We start from the raw sequence: 19,136 nt of genomic DNA on the forward strand, positions 1-19,136 counted from the left end.
TCCTTAAATCTTAGCACTTGATCTCCTTAAATCTACATTGTATGTCCAAGGCTCAGAAGATGTGTTCACTTGCTTTAAAAATCTCTGTGTGGTTTGCCAAACAGATGAACCATTTCAACTGATTTAACTGATAGGGCTTCCTTTATCTGTCTTGTGGACCTGCCTAATTATAGTGTAGGTTTCAAGGAAAGAAAGGTATGATTAACTGAAGCTCTACGCACTTTAATTTAGCCAAACTTTTCCTTTATTGCTTACAAAAGGTAAAATAGTCAATTGTTTCATTAGTGCTAATAGCACATATTTAGCTAAACTCTTACAGGGCATCTGGGAAAATTATCACCTACAGAAAAAGAGACCTTATCCTTGCGATTTAGGTGGAAGAGCTCAGCCCAATCCCAGCTACGCCATCTCTGACAGCTTTGTAATTTAGCTTAGCAATCAGGCAAAAACAAGTCACCTCCTTTGACTTGCCCTTCTGCAAAATGGGTCCATGCTAATTATTTCAGAAGAATTTAAATAGGGAAAACAGTAGAGATCTTTGAAATTATTAAAACAGCCTAACGATAGTCAATTCAGTAACCAAAGTCACAGTGGCCATTTAATTTCAGTAATTACATATCCTCTGATGATCACTAATAAAATATTTATTTTTATTGGCCGCTTATTTCTATGGACTAACATAGCTTGAGTACCAATAATTTGAAAACAAGATAAACTTAGTCTTTTAAAGAGGCATTTACCTAGATCTTCATTTCCTATCACTTTTTTTGTATGGCTTCAGCATGTCCACCAAGGGCTGTGTGACCCTTTGACTCTCCATCTCATGATCTGACAATCCTGACCTGAGATTATTCAGTTCCTTCAACGTTTCCTTTCCGTAAGCTTCCTGTCTGTGCAGAATAAATGAGACACATTTACTGGTGGCATTTCAGGCTGACTCACCTAAAGTTCTTTCTGCTCACAATGAGTCTTTATTATGTCAGGGCATGAGAGAACTCCCAGGATCCCATACTCCACTTCTTCAGTAAATTGTGCACTAGGCTCCAGAGAGGAGGAAAACTCTTCATGAAACATGGATCCACGGAGAAGGTCTGACACTTCAATAGGCAATGCTGAGAGCCAGATGAAGCTGATGAGCTCGAGGGGGCTGCCTGGTGCCATGTGTGCCATCTTAGGGCTCATCTTGCAACCTAATTTGGATCATACTAGATAGACAAGCCATCAGTACATTAGCCCAGTGGAAATAAAGGGAAATGAATAAAGAGAAGTAAAATAAGAGGTAGGGCAGCTGTATTTCATCGACGAGCTATCAGCTGTGGGAGGAGAGCAGAAGTAGTTGGGGAAAGTGAACATCACTGTGTCCTGTAAGGAATTTCCAAAGAATGGAGCGCAGTTCAGTATTCTCTTACTCTTAACTGACCTTTACCTTTTAAAGGTCACAATTCTTTCACTTTTGTCACTTTTTCCATTTGTACAACTTTCTTTTGTTGTTTTTTTCCTCTTGTATTTGGCCCCGTGTGCCCATGATGGGGTTAACTAGAATCTTGGTTCATGACCCACTCTGTCAGTGCCCACTTTTATTTAGATACTTTTAATAATAAGCACCCGATGTATCCACATCTTTAGAAATCAGCAATTTTGGTTTAGAGTGCCCAGATTTTCCATTTGAAGTCCCAAAATCTTAGGTTGGGTGTTTCGGCGTCTTCTGGTTGCTCCAACTCTGGTTGAAGTCTGTGGGTCAGTCAGAAGCCTGGGGGATTTGTTTTTCTTCCTGCTTTGCATCCTGGGCAGGATAGTCACCTCAGGTCATAGAGGCGGACACTTTTCTTGCTGGGTGTGGGGCAGCCTCCACCTCAGTGAGCACCCCATGATGCTTTCCACCAGCTGGCCCTGCCCTGCTTTTCTGAGGTTTGGCCACTGCAATTTACAGTGTGCTCATGGTGACGGTATTGGATGACAATCTGTGTTGTCTCTGCCCTGACCCAGCCTCTGGGTCAGTCCAAGCCATCTGGGCAAGAAAATACTCAAAGACATTTTTTACTCATGAGAAGCTGGAAATCATTCATCGATGTTAGTAATTATAGTTACTATTGACCAAGGGTTAATGCGGCAGGCTCATAGGTAGATAATCATTTAATTATTGAAACTATTATGCAAGATAGGTATGATTATGCCCATTTTTTAGAGAATGAGGGCTCAGAAGAGTAAGACACTTGCCTTGATTTATAAGCACCATGTATGAGATAATGCAAATCCGTTTCCAAAGGGGACATCTCCACCTCAGGCCTTCCTGGGGCTCTCCTCCAATTCCAGTGTGCGGTGTTTGGAACCAGAAGGTCTCATGGCAGCTCCAGGAGAAGGTGTCCGTCCTGGCTGTTCGCCGTGCACCCTGGAGCGTTCCATCCCAGTGGCCATTACAGAATGGGGCAGGCGTGGTGGTGACAGCCGCCGCCGTTCACCTGGCGCAGATGCTGGGCAGTGTGCTGAGTGCCACCCACGCCACGCCTCACCAAATCCTCACGACAGCCCTGCGGGGTGGGTACTTACTATCCTCCCAACGTTACGTGCTAGGAAACAGGCACAGACAGCTTAGACGATCTGCTCTATGGAGATCACACATCAACCTGGTATTATCTTGCTGCTTTGTAGCTTCCTCTTTTCTTTCCAAAGAGGGAGTTGTGTTAATATAGACCTATATTTTTAGACAGGAAAGACCTAGCCCTTGGCTCAGAATTTCTTTTACCCGAATCTTAAAGCATCCTGTGACAAGATTTTACCGAGGTGTAACCGCCTCTATCGGTTGCAGTCCTGTGGGAGGTGGACTGCCTAGACCAGCTCTAGTCACCTATGGGCCCCAGCGACACAGCAGGGTAGGAATTAACTCCCACATGGCCGTGGCTTGAATCCTAGCCCTGTCTCATATTAACTATGCAACTTTGGACAAGTTATGTCTAGCTCCCTGTGCCTCACTCTCCTTATCTGTGACATGGGGAAGCAGTACCCACTTTATCAGGGTTGCTATGAAAATGAAATGAGCTCCTTTGAGGAGGCGCTAGCCAACAGAACCCTCGGCAATGATCCAAACAGTCTACTCTGCTGTCCGATAGAGCAGTCACTAGTCACACTGGGCACTTGAAATGTACCTAGTAGGTCTGGGAAGCACATTTTTTCCCTTGTATTTATTCTGATTTGAATTAATTCAAATTTAAATAGCCCCATATCGCCAGGGGCTACCACACCAGGCAGCAGAGATGTAAAGCATTTAGAACCACGCCTAGAACTGTGGGCTTGCTACCATTATTACTGCAATGCGGAGAATCACCCAAACAGGTTTCCCAGGCGCCCACAGACACCATTACGGGCCTGTTCTTGCTTTGCACTATGAGAATGATTTAACAGTTTTATCCTAACTGCCATCATCATCACACTATCCCAGTTTATGTCTCCCTAGCATTTATCACTACCTACAATTTGGTCATTTATTTATCTTTCTTGTATTACCAGAACGTAAACTCCATGGGAACAAGGGCCTTTCTGTCTGTTCCCTGGTATACCACTAGCACCTAGAATAATGAATGCCTCCCTCTAACAATCTGAGCTGGCCCTTGGGGAAAGGGTTACCTATAGTTGGGAATTAGTGGTTCTCTCAGCCAGTCTCTGGTCAGACACCCTCCCCTGTTAGGTAGTGTATTTTATATTGGCGAGGTGAGAGGATATGGAAGTATTTCTCCAACTGGCACGGGAATAAGGCAAAGGAGGGAAGGATAGCCAGTTCATGCATGCCTTTGGGGAGTCTCTCAAATAAAAAGACCCAAAATCTATCAGGCCACATAAAAATGAAATAAAGTTTAATTTCAGTGGGAGAGAAAGCGTGGGCGTGTTCAGTATATTCTGAGTTTGTGACATACAGGGTCTTATTGGGGCAGCTTATTTACACGTGGAAAAGTTATTTCTGTTATGAGCCAACCAAATCAATCCCTGGTGCTGACCGCTGGCACAGCATCAAACTCAGGATGTGGCTGTGCCATGTGCAAATCAAGGGCTTAGTTTACGCCGGAGGAACTTTTCAGTGGAGTCAGAGACTCAGAAATGAGGAAATGTTCATGCCAAGCTCCGATGAGGCTTTTCCTGGTCCGTGACGACATGAGAAAAATATGGACAATGCAGCAAGTTCTCTGTAAAGCTGACTCTACTCCATTCACAGACAATTCTTTATTTCTATTGTCACATTTCCCCCATTCAAAAATGCACTGTTAACAGGAGTTCTGAAAGCCTGAGAACCACTCCAATCCTCAAGAGGTCATGGTGAGCACCAGCCGCTGGACATCATCATTTTTCTATCTTTCGAAATTGACAAGACCTATTAGAATAGGCTGAACAATCCATCCTCCTTTTAAACGTGTGCCTAGAGGTTAAATATCAAGCCGGCACATGCTCCTCGGCGCCCACTGTGTACTCAGTCTTATGCCTACAATTTACCGGGGTTGTGCGATTCAGCCACTCAAGTACAAAGAAAACAAAGTATAATGAAACCCTCATGAGGTATATGCCAAGTACAGGGACCAGAGGAAGGGTAACAGCACGAAGATTCACCTGCCACAGTGCCTGAAGCGTGCTCTTATTTACCTGCCCGTCTCCCACTCGAGGCTGTATAAATCCCTGGGAGGCAGGGTCCCGGTCATTTGAGCATTCCCAGGACCGTCTGCACTGCCAGGCACATGGAGGCACCCAGTGAGTGCTGAAAGGAGGACTGCTGGGGCAGAGATGGTTTTGTTTTGAAGAGGTACTAGGTTCACGCAGGAGGACGTTTCTGGTGAGGTAAACATGGAGTCTGAAGAATAGCAGTGAGCCCATGTTGAACATGGAAAGAACATTCTGGGGAGTGTTAGAAAATAAGGTTAGATAGAAAAGAAACCGTCGGATTTCAGTTGCTTATTAAAAACCACTCAGAAAAAATGAAGATGGAAGAAGAGAAAGAAAATGGGGGGAAACAGGTTTTATCCAACAGAGGCAAAACCTGGACTGAAGAGTGTTTGGTCCAGTGGGGCAGGATTATGGAAGGCAAGAGCCCTAACCCCACATCCTCCCGCTCTGGGGAAATGGTGTCACACAGAACCACCCGCACAGAGTGCTTTCAATGCCGCGAGCCAAGCTATGCCCTTTTTATACACTCTAAGGAGTAGACACTATTATCCTCATTTTACACATTAACAAAAAAGCTTTGACAGGTTCAGTAACTTCCTTGAAGTCACAGCTAGCAAGTGGCTGCGTTTCATCCCTGAAAGGGCCGACTCCAAGGCCATACCCTCAGCCGTGGACTCTGCTGGTCAGTCCAGATGAAGGCGACAAGCCACAAATGTTTTAAAGTGCATGCCCCGCAGAGGTGGAACATCATTTGCCCCATGTCCCATCTGTTCAAAGTCCTCTCCTGCCCTTTTCTTTCCCCATATTTTAAGTTTTAAGCTTCTCGGATCTATGCTTTTCTTGCCTGATGCTAACTAGAAGTCCAGTGCTCATGCTTGAGTATGCTGCTCATGAAAAAAAATCTCTGCATAAGAGAAAATATTTCTTTCCACTTAAAGCTGCAGAAAAGCAGACACTCCTTTGTGTCTGGGTTAAGAAGCTAGTTCTGTTAAAGAACTACAATCGTACCCTGCTTTCCTGCGTGGAAACGAATACTTCTGTTTCACTACCAAACAAGCATTTTAAGACATCTGGACTTTAGAGATTATTGCTAATTCACTTAAAATATAATTTTGATTTCTAAAAGTCTGCTTTTCTAATAGGTTGCCTCACTGATAATTTATTGTTTTATTTATTTTAAAGATTTGAGAGCGAGCATGAGCAGGGGGGATATACACACACACACACACATATACATATATATACATATACATATATATATATCCCAAGATATGTGTGTGTGAATATATAGTATGTATATATTCCAAAGAATAGGCGGAATTCATGTGTGAATGTTATGATTTGAGACAACTGTAAGCAGTCAGAATTAAAGGAAGAACACAGGAAGTCCATCCTCTTGATTAACTCCACTTGAGAGCATGACCCAGTTAGAGAAGGGGTTCTCATCTGGCACTTGTGCCCCCGGGCTGGATATTTTGGGTTGTCAAAATCAGGTAAGGGGTATGTCTGGCATCTAGTGGGTAGAGGTCAGGCATGCTGCACAACGGCCTACAATGCACAGGACAGCCCTCAAAACAGAGAATGATGCAGCCTGAAAAAGCAGTACTGTGGCTGAGAAGCCCTGGGCTCGAGTCAATCTAACTGGAGCCAGGCCTTTTCTTCTCTTTTGACTTGAGGTTTATTCTGCTCTCCTTGGGTTTCCCGGATTGCCAGTAAACTGTGGGTGGATGGAGCCCTCAGGAGGGACAAGCTCCAGCCATGTGCAGCGTTCTCCCTGCAACAAGCTGCTGACCCTGGAGGAAAGGGCAGCTGAGGTGCAAGACCACAAGGGCCTCTGTTTGAGAGAGCTTCTCCCCCACATCTGAAGCTTCTGGTGAGGCGGAGGTGCAGGAAGGTGCTGCTTTACCCACCTCACCATGCTGGCCAGAAATAGGTGCACTTCCTTTCTTTCTTTTGCTTGGAAGAAAAGGGCTGCATGTAAACTCCAATTTGCTTAAGAATATAATAACGTTCCTCCCTTTATTTGACGGTCTAAGGTGTTGTCTTTTCCTATAAATGCTTAAGTGATCTGAGAAATGGAGAGGGTGAATGTGAGAGATTTCTGGAACCCCAAATAGGGACTCCAGTATTACGGTTACAAAAGTGGTATTTTTAGAGATGATAAATGGATATATCAAAGTTGACCCAATATACACTTTCCATGGGGTACTTTGATCTAGAACAGTTAATGAATCTCTAGGAAATTTTGATGTTTAAAGGCTTTAACATTTCTTGAATGCAAAGGAATTCCTGTTTTTAAGGAGACCACTAAATGGTACATATGTATCTTAAAAAGATTTTTAAGGACTCCAAAAAAATTTATAAAATCATGCCAAAACTCCTAATATTTTATGTGTACTAGCATTTTTAAAAAAGCTTTCCAGGCTGGGAAAAATGAAAGAACAGGCTCCATGAGCACCAGGAAATGCTATTTATAAAAAGAGCCATAATTTAAACTTTGTTATTTGCACAACTGTATTGGAGAATTAAAGAAATTAGCGTTGAGCTGGTAATTCTTAAAATGGTTTTCTACTTGGAAAAGATCTCTACCAAAGTAAAAACAATTGGGTTATAAGAATCCCAGTTTAGAAATAAAATCTAGGGGCGCCTGGGTGGCATAGCGGTTAAGCGTCTGCCTTCGGCTCAGGGCGTGATCCCGGCGATCTGGAATCGAGCCCCACATCAGGCTCTTCTGCTATGAGCCTGCTTCTTCCTCTCCCACTCCCCCTGCTTGTGTTCCCTCTCTCGCTGGCTGTCTCTATCTCTGTCGAATAAATAAATAAAATCTTAAAAAAAAAAAAAAAGAAATAAAATCTAAAGATACAGGTACAAATTGAAAAGCTATTTATCTCTTTTAAAAAGCCTCTGTATTAAGAACAAGAATGAAAGTATACCAATATAACATGAAAGAATTAAATTATTCAGAATTAAATTATTCAAGTGCCCTTAGTACTCTTGAGGCAAATCCTTTCACACACAGTTTTCTGAACTTGGGGGTGTAAAGGAAGGTCCTGTTTTCCTCCGTGGGAGCATATAAAGTATCACACTTCATTCTTCCAAGAAAGCATACACCTTTCTCTGAGTACCTCTGAGCCAAGCACTAGGAAGGACACTGGAATACACCAAGGATTAAAACAGATACAAATCCTGCTGTCACAGAGCCGACGTGCTAGAGTGGGGAGGGACAGACAACCCTACATATATTAATTCATACAGAAAAGTAGGATTTTTGCACAAGGTTAAATTAAATTGTACTTCATAAATCACTTACACTTGCCTTACTGATCAGCTCATGGTTATCCACACTGTCATTTAAGAGTTGGTAAATCTAAACGTGAGCACACAACTAATAACTACAATTTAAGAAGCTAGTATAATTTATTTTTTAAAAATCTTAGACAATATTACCTATTATGCTAACTTATATAGTTACTTCACTTCTGGAGTGCCTGGCTGGCTCAATCAGTTAAGCGTCTGACTTCGGCTCAAATCATGATCCCAGGATCCTGGAATTGAGTCTGGCATTGGGCTCCCTGCTCAGCATGGAGTCTGCTTCTCCTTCTGCCCCTCTCCCCTGCCACTTGTGTACTCTGCTCTCTCTCATGCTCTCTTCCTCAAATAAATAAAACCGTTAAAAAAAAAAAGTTACTCCACTTCCATTAGCTGAGTAATGTTTTAAAATACCATATTTCTCTGACAAATTATTTTTTTAAGACTTTATTTATTTGACAGAGACAGCCAGCGAGAGAGGGAACACAAGCAGGGGGAGTGGGAGAGGAAGAAGCAGGCTCCCAGCGGAGCAGGAGCCCCATGCGGAGCTCGATCCCAGAACCCTGGGATCATGCCCTGAGCCGCAGGCAGATGCTTTATGACTGAGCCACCCAGGCGCCCCCAAATTCTTAGTCAATAATTGTGTTATTCTTTAATGTAAACTGTATTTTCTAAAATCCCTAATTCCTTTTGGACTAGAAGAGCACTGAGGTAAGTAGTTAATGTATATTTACCTAAAGACATATCGAGAAACTAAAATTCAAATGGGAAAAACCATACCTTATCTCCTCACAACCCCCGTGGGTCATCTGCTGTGTATTTTTTTTTTAAAAAGGTTTATTTTTTATTTCAACGGGGGGGGGGGTTGTGGGCAGGAGGAGAGAATCTCAAGCAGACTTGCTGCTGAGCACAGAGCTAGACACAGGGCCTGATCCCAAAACCCTGAGATCATGACCTGAGCCAAAACCAAGAGTGGGACACCCAACTGACTGAACTACCCAGGTGCCCCATTTTGAGCACTTGCCCTTACAGCTCAAATTAAGATGGTAAAATCAATTGATGTTATTATGGACATCTGATATGTCTGATAACATTTAAATCCTGCAATTTTAAATGTCTATATATTATTTAGATACACTGTTTGGAATGACTGTGTGTGTGAATCAGGTATATTAACGTAAATCAATAAACATTTGTGTACGATTGGGGAGAAAAGATTAACAGCTGCAGACAAGAAAATTAGTTCCTGACACAAACTGTTCTCAGCAAAGGAGAATCTTTATCCATCTTTGCCTCAGCAGTCTGCCCAGAAGACACTATGTATTGTCCTCACTGGAATATGCAATCCCCTGGTCTTTCTCACTCTTTTTTCCTGACTCTCATTCTGTCTATGGACGGTTGCAAAAACAGTGAGGCCTCCTCACTCGGGGATCATTTCTTTTTTTTTTTTTTTTTTAAAGATTTTATTTATTTATTTGACAGAGATGGAGACAGCCAGAGAGAGACGGAACACAAGCAGGGGGAGTGGGAGAGGAAGAAGCAGGCTCACAGCAGAGGAGCCTGATGTGGGGCTCAATCCCATAACACCGGATCACGCCCTAAACTGAAGGCAGATGCTTAACCGCTGTGCCACCCAGGCGCCCCCTCGGGGATCATTTCTAATGGTGCTCACATTACCTTGTACTGGGGGCTGATTTAGAACTATTTTTCTTTTGGTGAATAATGTGGTCACAGCTATCTATCAGCACTCATCATTTTCAGACTGACCAGTTCCTTCCGGAAGCTCTTCCCCATGCTGTCCCAGTCCCAGAGCAGGCCCCCTCAGTAAAAGGCCTCTGGAGTCTGGCAGTGAGTCCTTGTAACCAGACCATCCCCAAGATAGCTCCTTGGTAACTACAAAGGACTTAGTTTCCTCCTCTTGCTCCACAGCCTGATACATACATGGAAAAGGATGCTAGGCATAATTAGACATGAATTGTATGCTCCAAATTTTCCACTGTAGCTCAACAGTATTATATGAGCTGTCCTATTTGTCAAGCTCACATTGTGGGTGTAGGGAGGGTGGGAGAGAAGAACCATAAAGACAAAGAGAGTGGCTTATCTAGCCCTTTTGGGGGGGGTGGCATTTGTAAACATATATTCGAATTAGCTTTATTCAAATGAGGAAAATGGTTTTAATGTGAATGTTTTAGCAATTTCATCAGATGAAGAAGCTACCCACATACAAAGGCTGTCATAATGACTGTCAAAAGGACTTCTGAAATATTCCATGTCCAGATTTGGCACATTAAGTGTGTCTATCTATAACAGGAAACCACAATTCGCAGGTCAGATTGTAAATAGAGCTCAAATGCCCTACACACTCACCAAGGCCTTCACTGTATCACCCAGAATCAGAAGAGGTAGTGAATTATCAAGATGAAATTGAGAGAAATAATCTGGCAAGATTTTGCAGAAATTGGACTGAAGTAGCTGTACAGATGTCCTACCTATGGGTTATGAACACAAGAGTTTTAACAAACAAAAATCTGGGACCTTCACCTAAAAAACTGAACAGGCTCCCAAGACCTCTGGTTACCCTCCAGTGGCATAATATTAGTGTTCTGGATGAAGCTGGGTTCCCCCAGCGGGAAGTGTTGATAAGGGTTGTCCACATGCTTTAGGTGCAGGTGCAGGTACAGGAAGCCTGGGTGACTGCGTTCACATCATGCTTCATCAGTCCAGAGTATCACTTCAACTTTCCTGTAAGGACTTGCAGTTCTGCGGGTTACTGCCAGGGACTCACAGCAGCTCTGGTAGGAAGACACTGGCTCAGCTGTTTTAACAACTCACGGCACTCAGTGTTCCTCCAAGTTCCAGCGACAGGTAATCTGCTTCCTGCCTGAGCTTCCGACATGGGATGATAACCTGCACAGGAAGGTCTTGGTGGTGTCCTGAATTTCATTTGAAAGGCACTCTCTCTACTCTACAGCCTGCTGGTGGGTAGAAGTCAGTGGTGTTCTAGAATGAGCCAATGATCGGTCCAAACTGCTCTGGGTTCCAACCTACAACCATGGGTAAGATTGGAGAACACCTCCAACAGACAGCACTCAACCTACCTGTCTCCACAAAGGCTTCACCTCTGGCTTTACTTGTTCCAACTTGGACTTTTACTTTGTCTCCTCCTAAAAAACAGCCTTGGCCCTCAACAAGAAGGTTTGGCTTTGCTCATCTCTGAACCAGGTCCTAATACCACAGCCTCACTATACTGATAAACCTCTTTCTGCCAAAAACTGACTTGACCACTTTCTGGATGGGAATGAATTCTTCTCTTGAAACCCATCACAGGGGCTGAGGAGGATTACATATCCCTTCTCCCTATCAAACAAGACCATGTTCTCCTCTCCCCTGGGGCAGTGCAATAGGGCAGGTCAGTGAGCAAGTACCTCACTGGCCAAACTTTTTGGTCTGGTCAGCAGGACTGAACCAAAACATAAAGATGATTCACTGCTGAAGACAAAGACTGACCCCCTCTTGAAAAGAATAGACCATACCTAATAACCCCTGCTATATATTTGTCCATGGGTACATAAAAGTGAACAACCATCCTTTCTCCATCTTTCTTACCATTGTGCAAAACAAATACTTCTGAAAACTGAATCTGGGGGCGCCTTGGGTGGCTCGGTTGCTTAAGCATCCGAACCTTGATTTTGGCTCAGGTCATGATCTCATGGGTTGTGGGATCAAGGCCTGAGTCAGGCTCCACGTTCAGTGGGGAGTCTGCTTGAAGATCCTCTTCCTCTACCCCTTCCCCCACTCATGCTCACATTCTCTCTCTCAAATGAATAAATCTTATTTTAAAAAATCAAACCTGGATCTGCTCCCACACGCCACAAGCCACTGGAGGAGAAATAACACTAATGCCTTTCACTTGGGTTGACAGGTGTGACAGCTGGAGAGAAAGGGGTTAAAAGAGACTTCTTCACTGTTCGGTGTATGGCATGAGCCTAACTACCTACACTTGTTCATCCCGCGAACACTAGATAAGTAGCCTTTGGAAAAATATGGCAATCCCGGATTATTCTGCTATACAATGATGGAACTGTAACTTGGGGAACCAGTGTTTTTATGAATACTCTACAATGTACCAAATAGCTCTTTCAGGGTATAATGCCATGCACTGCTAGGTGAAATGTGCAACTTCATGAAAAACAGAATTGAAATAATACAGAATTATAATTTGAATGTAGCAGTAATGCTTAAGCAATTTTACATAAGAAATTGGGCTTAAAAGGATGCCTCATAAACCCTCTTACCTATAGTAAATAAAAAGGACACAGGGTGCATTTAGAAATAGGTTGGGAAGGAAATCTGAAGAGCAAAAGTAGTGGATCTTATGCAGGTCTAAATTTCACCTCTTAAGTGTCACCAAGTAGGCAACAAAGAGAAATTGTAGCAGCAGAGTACTATATGCCTCAAATTCCATTTATTAAAAGTGCTCTTCTGTCCCCCCCTCCCTTTATTGTCAGGTTAAAGCATTTCAGTCTTGCTCTTTTGTTTGGTGCTAACCTAAGGAATTCCACTGCTCAGTGTTGAGAATTTGGCTAGTAGAAAGAATCTTGATAAAAGGAAAAAATGTATTCGCTCTTCCCTTATAGCTACAGAGAAGCAGATACTCCTTGCTTCATAAATTTATTTCTGATAAAATGGTAAATTGGGGATAATCACAGAGATGTGTAACTTAGTCTGCTCTCCAGTGTGGAAGCCTGCATAAAATACGCAAACTCCTGTTTTCTAGTTAACAAAGAGGTTTTTAGACAGCTGTGTGATGGCCTCAGAGACTCTGGGGAGGAGCTCTAAAAAGCAAACTTTGACCTCTAAAAAGACTGCTTTCTAACTGGGTGCCTTACTTATTTGTTGACCTTATAATATTTAAAGTAGCGTCTCCAATATTTTTTAAAAGTACTAAGTACTGGTAAGGCTTTCTTACTTTCTTTTCCCTTCATTCATAAAGTATAAATAAATAACGTATTCCATGTTTAAAGTTTGAGTCTTTGTCTTATTTAAATGATCATACCCAATTCAGCTGGTGGATAAACTGGCACAAAAAGCATGAGACAAACTCATCTGCTAAAGAACAAAAGAGAGGAAGTAAAAGGGTTTTTGAAAGATTAAGCACACATGTACATTGATTCAGGATTGGTTTTCCCTCTAATTTCTTCCTCAGTTGGAGGGGTCAGATGCCGTTTTAACTCAATCGGCCCATTATCATCACGCTCCGCTTAAATCCGTGGGCAGAGAACATTGGTTTGGGTGCTCTGCTCTTCACAGGAAGCTCTGCTCTGCTCCTTGGCCACAGACACAGTCCTAACCCCACCAACCCATTTCAAACATGTATCATGACTTACTGTCAACAGCCACCTAATCTTTCTTCTTATGGATAGATCACCATCCCTATTGTTGATAAATTATCATTCCCAGGATTGGCTTAGCAGAAATAGGACACATCTTTTTCTTCTTCAGACACAAAGCTCCAATTCACCTAATCTATTCAGTACATTGTAACTGCATTTCTCTCAGCTGTGTTTTACCTTCAGCTGCCAACATATATTTAAAAACAACACAGACATACTGGAAGAAAGTCCAATGCAACTTACTGTAGGTGGATATGACTGGATTTTTTTTTTGCTGTGAAATTTGAGTCATGTTTGAGTAATGAAATAAACAGAAATTAAAATGCAGAGCAAGCACAAGAAGTAGCCCTTAATCAGTATCTTTTAACAAATAATTTCAGCTAAGAAGAAAATCTATTCACCTTCACAACCTGCTGACTCTGAAAAGAATGACTGACATCATCCCATTTTTAAAAAGAGCTTTAAAAAAAAAACCCCTCTTCTGCTTGCCTTCATAGAAATGGGTAATCTTCCTCTTAATTAAATGTTTATTGTAGAAAATAAAAGCCAAAGGAAGAAATACAAATCACTTGTAATTAAAAAGAATCTTTTAAAAGTCTTTTGAATGTGAGAGTGCTTTATTACCTGTAAAGCCCTATACAAGAGCAAAGTAGGTTTAAAATCACCTCTGATACCAGGCTGGCCTCTACCCTGGTACAAATCTTCCAAGGGTTCTGGCACATTCTGGGGAGTCCTTATGCCCACATCTGTAGCTATGAAGCCAGCATTTAAAAAAAAAAAAAAAGCCACAAAGCCCTTCAATCCACTGTCACTGGAATCCCTAGACACCCATCTCACAAGGCCTCTCCCACACCCCGTGTGATATCTCCTAGTAGCCATTCCTGCCCTGTTGGGGAGCGGGCTTATCTGGTAACTCTGTGGGGAAGGAGCAGCCCCTTCTTTCCACTGCTGGAGGTTCTAACCATAAGCAACTTTTGCTTTTATGTCAAAGTGAAATCTGTCTTCCTATAAATACTACTTGGCCTCTTCTGTACTTGGGAATTACTCTGAGTACTTACACTCCCTTTGCTACGGGACAAACCTTAAATATTTGAAGACAATTAAGACACATTCACTTCTCTGCCCAAACCTTTCTGCAGGTTTAAACATCAAAGCTGGAGATGTGAAAATTGGTGTCATTAAGCTAGCACCTACTTAACTAGTCTGGAATGTCAGTCTGAGTCAAACATGTGAAGCATACAGAGGCACCTAATAGAGGCTGACCTTTAAAGATAGCCAATCCAGTAGATGTAATTAATCTTAGTTAGTAAACATGTGTGCCCACTATGTATTAGGAATTTTTTATGGCTGACCTTGTTCCAGATAGAAGAAAAAGGCCCATGTCTTTTCTTGTTAGAAATATGAGAAAATGCTTTGTAAGTATTTCTTAAAAGCATCAACGTGTTAACATCAGTATTGTTGCGAATGCTCTCTGCCAATTAAGTAATGACATTAAAATGAATTTATCCAATGAATCACAGATGAAAGAGTTAAGAACCTGTGATCTCCCATGGCAAGCAAAAGGATTCACTTTTAAAAAATTAACAATATTTTCCAAGAAACCTGTTAGATTGATGTATTTACACATACTACAACAAAAATCTGATACACACAAATAATTGTTTTGGATTTTGGATTTTAAATATACCTAAACTAAATTTACTGAGTAATTATAACACGATGCAGAGAAACAATAAAAATTATTTTAAGGTTTCTCAATAGTGTATATATGTAAACACACATATATACACATATGTATATGTATATATCACAAGCCTTAAAACCTTTTCCCAAAACTATTTCACACAAGATGAATATTTAGCCAAAAGAAATACATAAATTTAAAACATCTTTGGGGATAAAAGTCACTTTAAATGTTAGCATCTTTTTCCTTACAATTCAATGGGAGAAAATGCAGGCAAATTCTTGACGGTGCAAAAAAATCATTTAATAAAACAACAACGCTCTTTATATAAATCTCAAACTTGAAAATCTTATTTAAAAAGACGCAGCATTTCTAGCTTTAACACTCTTACAGGTAGGTTTCTGCAAATGCGTAATGTATTAAAGCACTACAGCCTCGGAGCTTGTATTTTGTAATAAGATTTTACCTCAACCTAAATTTCGGAGCACGACTGTATTTCCTCTTAGGTCACCTCATTTTCAATTATTGGAATAGATCATACTGCTGAATACCAAAGCTTGAATTTAAACAACACAGGTCAGCATGAAAACGTAAGTTAGATAAACTGGAGTAACTCACTGTAGCAGACTACAGCTCTGTAGTCAAGCCTGGAGCTCTACTGCATAGTTGCATTATGCTCAATTTCATGAATTACAAGTAAATCGTCATTTAGGGTCATCTAAAGCCCACATCAAAGCTTCGGAAAAGGGCTGTAAGGTAGAATACTTACGTAAACGGTTATCAGGACAGGACACAATGCAACTTATCAGGGAGGGTCTCTAACGTCCAGAGTGTGGTAAAACGCATTTAAAAAGGCGCTGTGGATTCAGACGGCCGCCTCCCCACAGCATCCCAGACAAAGCAGGGCCAGGCCCTCGGGCGCTCCTAGTGCACCTGCAATGCGGATCCCTCACCCTACAATCGCACCTCGGGGCTGGCCGGAGCAGCCCCTGGGCTGCCCGCTCCTGCCCCAGGGGATTGGCTTGGGTGCGCGGTGCAGACGGTCTGCAGCCTGGACTGGAGCCCTAGCAACGGCATCCCCCTCCCCATAACCGGCTGGAAAACGCTGCAGGCAGCCGGCGCTTCGTCGCTGCGCCTCACTTCTGCCCTCCTTTCCACCTTTTCGTGTCCCTCCCCCCGTTGTTTCCGAAAGGGGACACCCTTCCCCACCGCCGACCCCTGGGGGTGAGATGCGAAGACCCCCTCCCCCTGCAGCGAAGATTTTTTAAAACAACCTAAATAGATTCCTGTCCCGACAGGTGCCCCCGCTCCCCGCCGGCGCCCGCAGAGCCTCCCCAGGGGTACGGCCAGGTGAGCGGGGCTGGACTTGGTCACACCCCGGGCTCCGCCTCACCTGCGGGCGCGGCCGTCGCGGTCCTTCAGGCGGCTCCCCCCCTCGGCGCGGTCCTCCGGGCGGGCGGTTGCGGGGGCTGGCGGCCCATGGGCGGGGCGGCGGGCGGGGCTGGCTCCCGGCTCCGGCCCTGCCCCGGCCGGGCGGCCGAGGGAGGTCAGTGGGCGCCGCCCGCCGAACGCATCTCGCCGGCTCCCACCCGAGCGCTCGCCGCGGTGCACTCTGGGAGCGGGGGCCGGGGCGGCGAAGCCAGGCCGCGCTGACCCGGCGGACGGCTGAGGCGCTGGCGCGGTGGCGGCGGCGGGTCTGTCTGTGGGGCAGGGCGGGGGAGGCCGCTCGATACTCACTTCGCGGGGAGGGGGCAACGCCCCCCCCTCCCCCAGCTGTGACGGGGCAGGGGACGGGACCGAGGGTAAGGGAGGGTCTGGCCGGTGGGACGCAGGCGCAGAGCTCAGGTGCGGCCGCACTGCGGTTGCCCAGGGTAACGCGGGCCCGGGTGGGGCGGGGAAGGAGGAGCGAGCGGGCGAGCGGGAGCGCGCGCGCAGGACCGGGGGTTGGGGGGGGTACCCGGCACCAGCCTGGGATTGGGGGGAGGGCGCGCGCGGACGGCCGGCGGGGGCGGGGGCGGGGGGGGTGCCGGGGCGAGGGCCGGACGGCGCGCATGCGTGCGGCCCCCGCTCCCCCGGGGCCTGTCGGCCCCGTGCGTGCGCACGCGCGCTGTCCCCCGGAGGCGTCTGGGTGTGCGGAGCGCGCGCGCGCGGCTCGGAGGCGCACCTGTGAGGTGTCCCTTGAGGAGAGGGAGGGTGGGTGCGCGGAGCCCGCGGCCTGGGGCGCTTCAACCCCTCACTTGGAGTGAGTTGTCGGGCGGCCGGGCTGCAGTCTGTCTATTTATTTTCGGGAACGAGGCGGGGGCGGGGGCGAAAGGGGAGCGGGCTCGGGGTTGGAAAGGAGGATGAGTGGGTTAAAGAAAAGAAAAACAACCCATCACTTAAGATGGGCCTCGAGCCCGGGCCGGTCCCTGGGCATCGGTGGGAAAGGTCAGAGCGGCCCCCCGCAGCCGGGCAGCCCGGCGGCCAACGGGCAAGGCCCCAAAGAGGGCAGCCTGGCCTCGGGCCTCGGCCGGCCGGCGTGGACCCGCAGTGTCGGGAGCGGGGCGCGGGGGTCACAGATGGCGGCCGGGTGCGCGGCAAGGGATGGGCAGCGGCAGGGGCGAGGCCGGGCGGAGGCCCCGCGGGAGTCGGACTCCCGAGCCGGGCTCCATTGTTGTTGGAGCCGAGGGAAGGGGGAGCGAAACCGCTTTAGAAGCCCGTGAAGCCGCGCCTTGGAGCCTTTCCAGGCGGGTCCCCGGAGACGCGGTAATGGCCGCGCCGTGGGAGCAGGGAGCCGGGCTGTGCCGCGGAGGAGCCCGGCTGCATGGTGTGATGTTGTGTTTTTTTAGAGCGCCCTGCGTCCCAGCAGAGCCCGCCGAGCATCCTACTCAGGTGATGAGGAACCCTTCGAGCACCCAGCGCAGAACGCCGCTGCTGCTGGACGCCTCCATTGTTTGACCACAACAAGGGCCGGATTCTCACCCAGGTAAACTGGATGGCCGCGCAGCCGAGCTCCCTCTCAACTCCCACATCCAAAGGAATCCTCTCCTCTTTCAGGACTTGACTTCAGTTTGCTTACTGTCCCCCGCTTCCGATTAACTCAGTATATCCACCTCCCAGACATTTTCCCATCTGGATTAATCTTCCCGCATCTCTCTGCCAAGTCACCTCTCATTTCCCTCAAAACTCGGCTCCTTTGTGAAACCTTCCTTGCCGAACTCTTAACAACTAAATCTCTCTAGGAGGAGCCTGCTCTGTACTCTTCCAGTGGCTAGTTTGTTTACTGGTTGTCTTACTGCAACAAAGGAGACTAGGAATTAAAAAATAATTTAAGTTACTACTTTTTAAAGGAACGATTTGTGACATTTTGACGGTTTATTGTTTTAACAGGATTGAACCGTTTTTTGTTTATATATTTTGTCTTCTCTTTTAGAGAGGCCCCGACTTCCTTTATAGATGCATAGCTTTTAAAGCAGAAAAATGACATTTTTGTTCAACCCACAGGTTAATTTAAATTTTAAGAAATTAGTTTTTAAATAGGTTAAGTAATATAGTTTCTTTGTAAAAATTGAATCATCACAGACATGGCTGAAGTCTTTCTCTACCAACCCCTGTCTCCAGAGATAATAACTATTATATGTTCCATGTGTATCCTTCTAGATCTTTTAAAACATTTTCCCGCATGTGTACTTGTATCATCTTTGACTGTTTTAACAAGTAGTAGTGTACTCTTATCTTTCAGTTTCAGCATATAATCCTTAACTCGTTTTGAAGAACTGCTGCATCATGTTCCATAGTTTGGGTATACCAGAGTTTATTTAGCTATTTCCCAGATTGGTGGCAATTTAAATTTTAACTTTATATTTAAAGCAGCTCTTTCGGTGGTGGTTCTCTGGTGAAATGAAATTTCAGTGAAGGGAGCATAAATCTGCACTAATTACAGACACAGGCCTTTAGGATGGAAGTTCTCTTTGGTTAAATTTATGTGTGGGACCTCTACTCCTCCCCCAGTGTAATTATGACTATAGTACTTTCCAGTCCTTTGACCTTGAAGAGGACAATCACTCTAAGCCTCAGTTTTCTTTTCTAGAAATGCTGATAATATTTGCTCTGTCTACTCCACAGAG

At 45.0% G+C, this 19,136-nt stretch overlaps 1 protein-coding gene and 1 long non-coding RNA gene across 2 annotated transcripts in view; one reads left to right on the forward strand and one right to left on the reverse strand.

Moving 5' to 3' along the window:
• CCDC92 (coiled-coil domain containing 92) overlaps nt 1-16,531 on the reverse strand; it is a 30,485-nt gene extending 13,954 nt beyond the window's left edge. The window contains exon 1 of the mRNA XM_040620024.1: nt 16,424-16,531. The gene's annotated coding sequence lies outside the window, so the exon portion shown is untranslated. The remainder of the gene's footprint in view (nt 1-16,423) is intronic.
• A 599-nt stretch (nt 16,532-17,130) lies between these two features.
• LOC103661125 overlaps nt 17,131-19,136 on the forward strand; it is a 41,644-nt gene continuing 39,638 nt past the window's right edge. The window contains exons 1-2 of the long non-coding RNA XR_005831774.1: nt 17,131-17,272; nt 17,859-17,995. This is a non-coding gene — a long non-coding RNA (uncharacterized LOC103661125). The remainder of the gene's footprint in view (nt 17,273-17,858; nt 17,996-19,136) is intronic.

This window comes from Ursus maritimus, unplaced genomic scaffold (assembly GCF_017311325.1).
Source record: "Ursus maritimus isolate PB19 unplaced genomic scaffold, ASM1731132v1 scaffold_33, whole genome shotgun sequence".
NCBI lineage: Eukaryota > Metazoa > Chordata > Mammalia > Carnivora > Ursidae > Ursus > Ursus maritimus.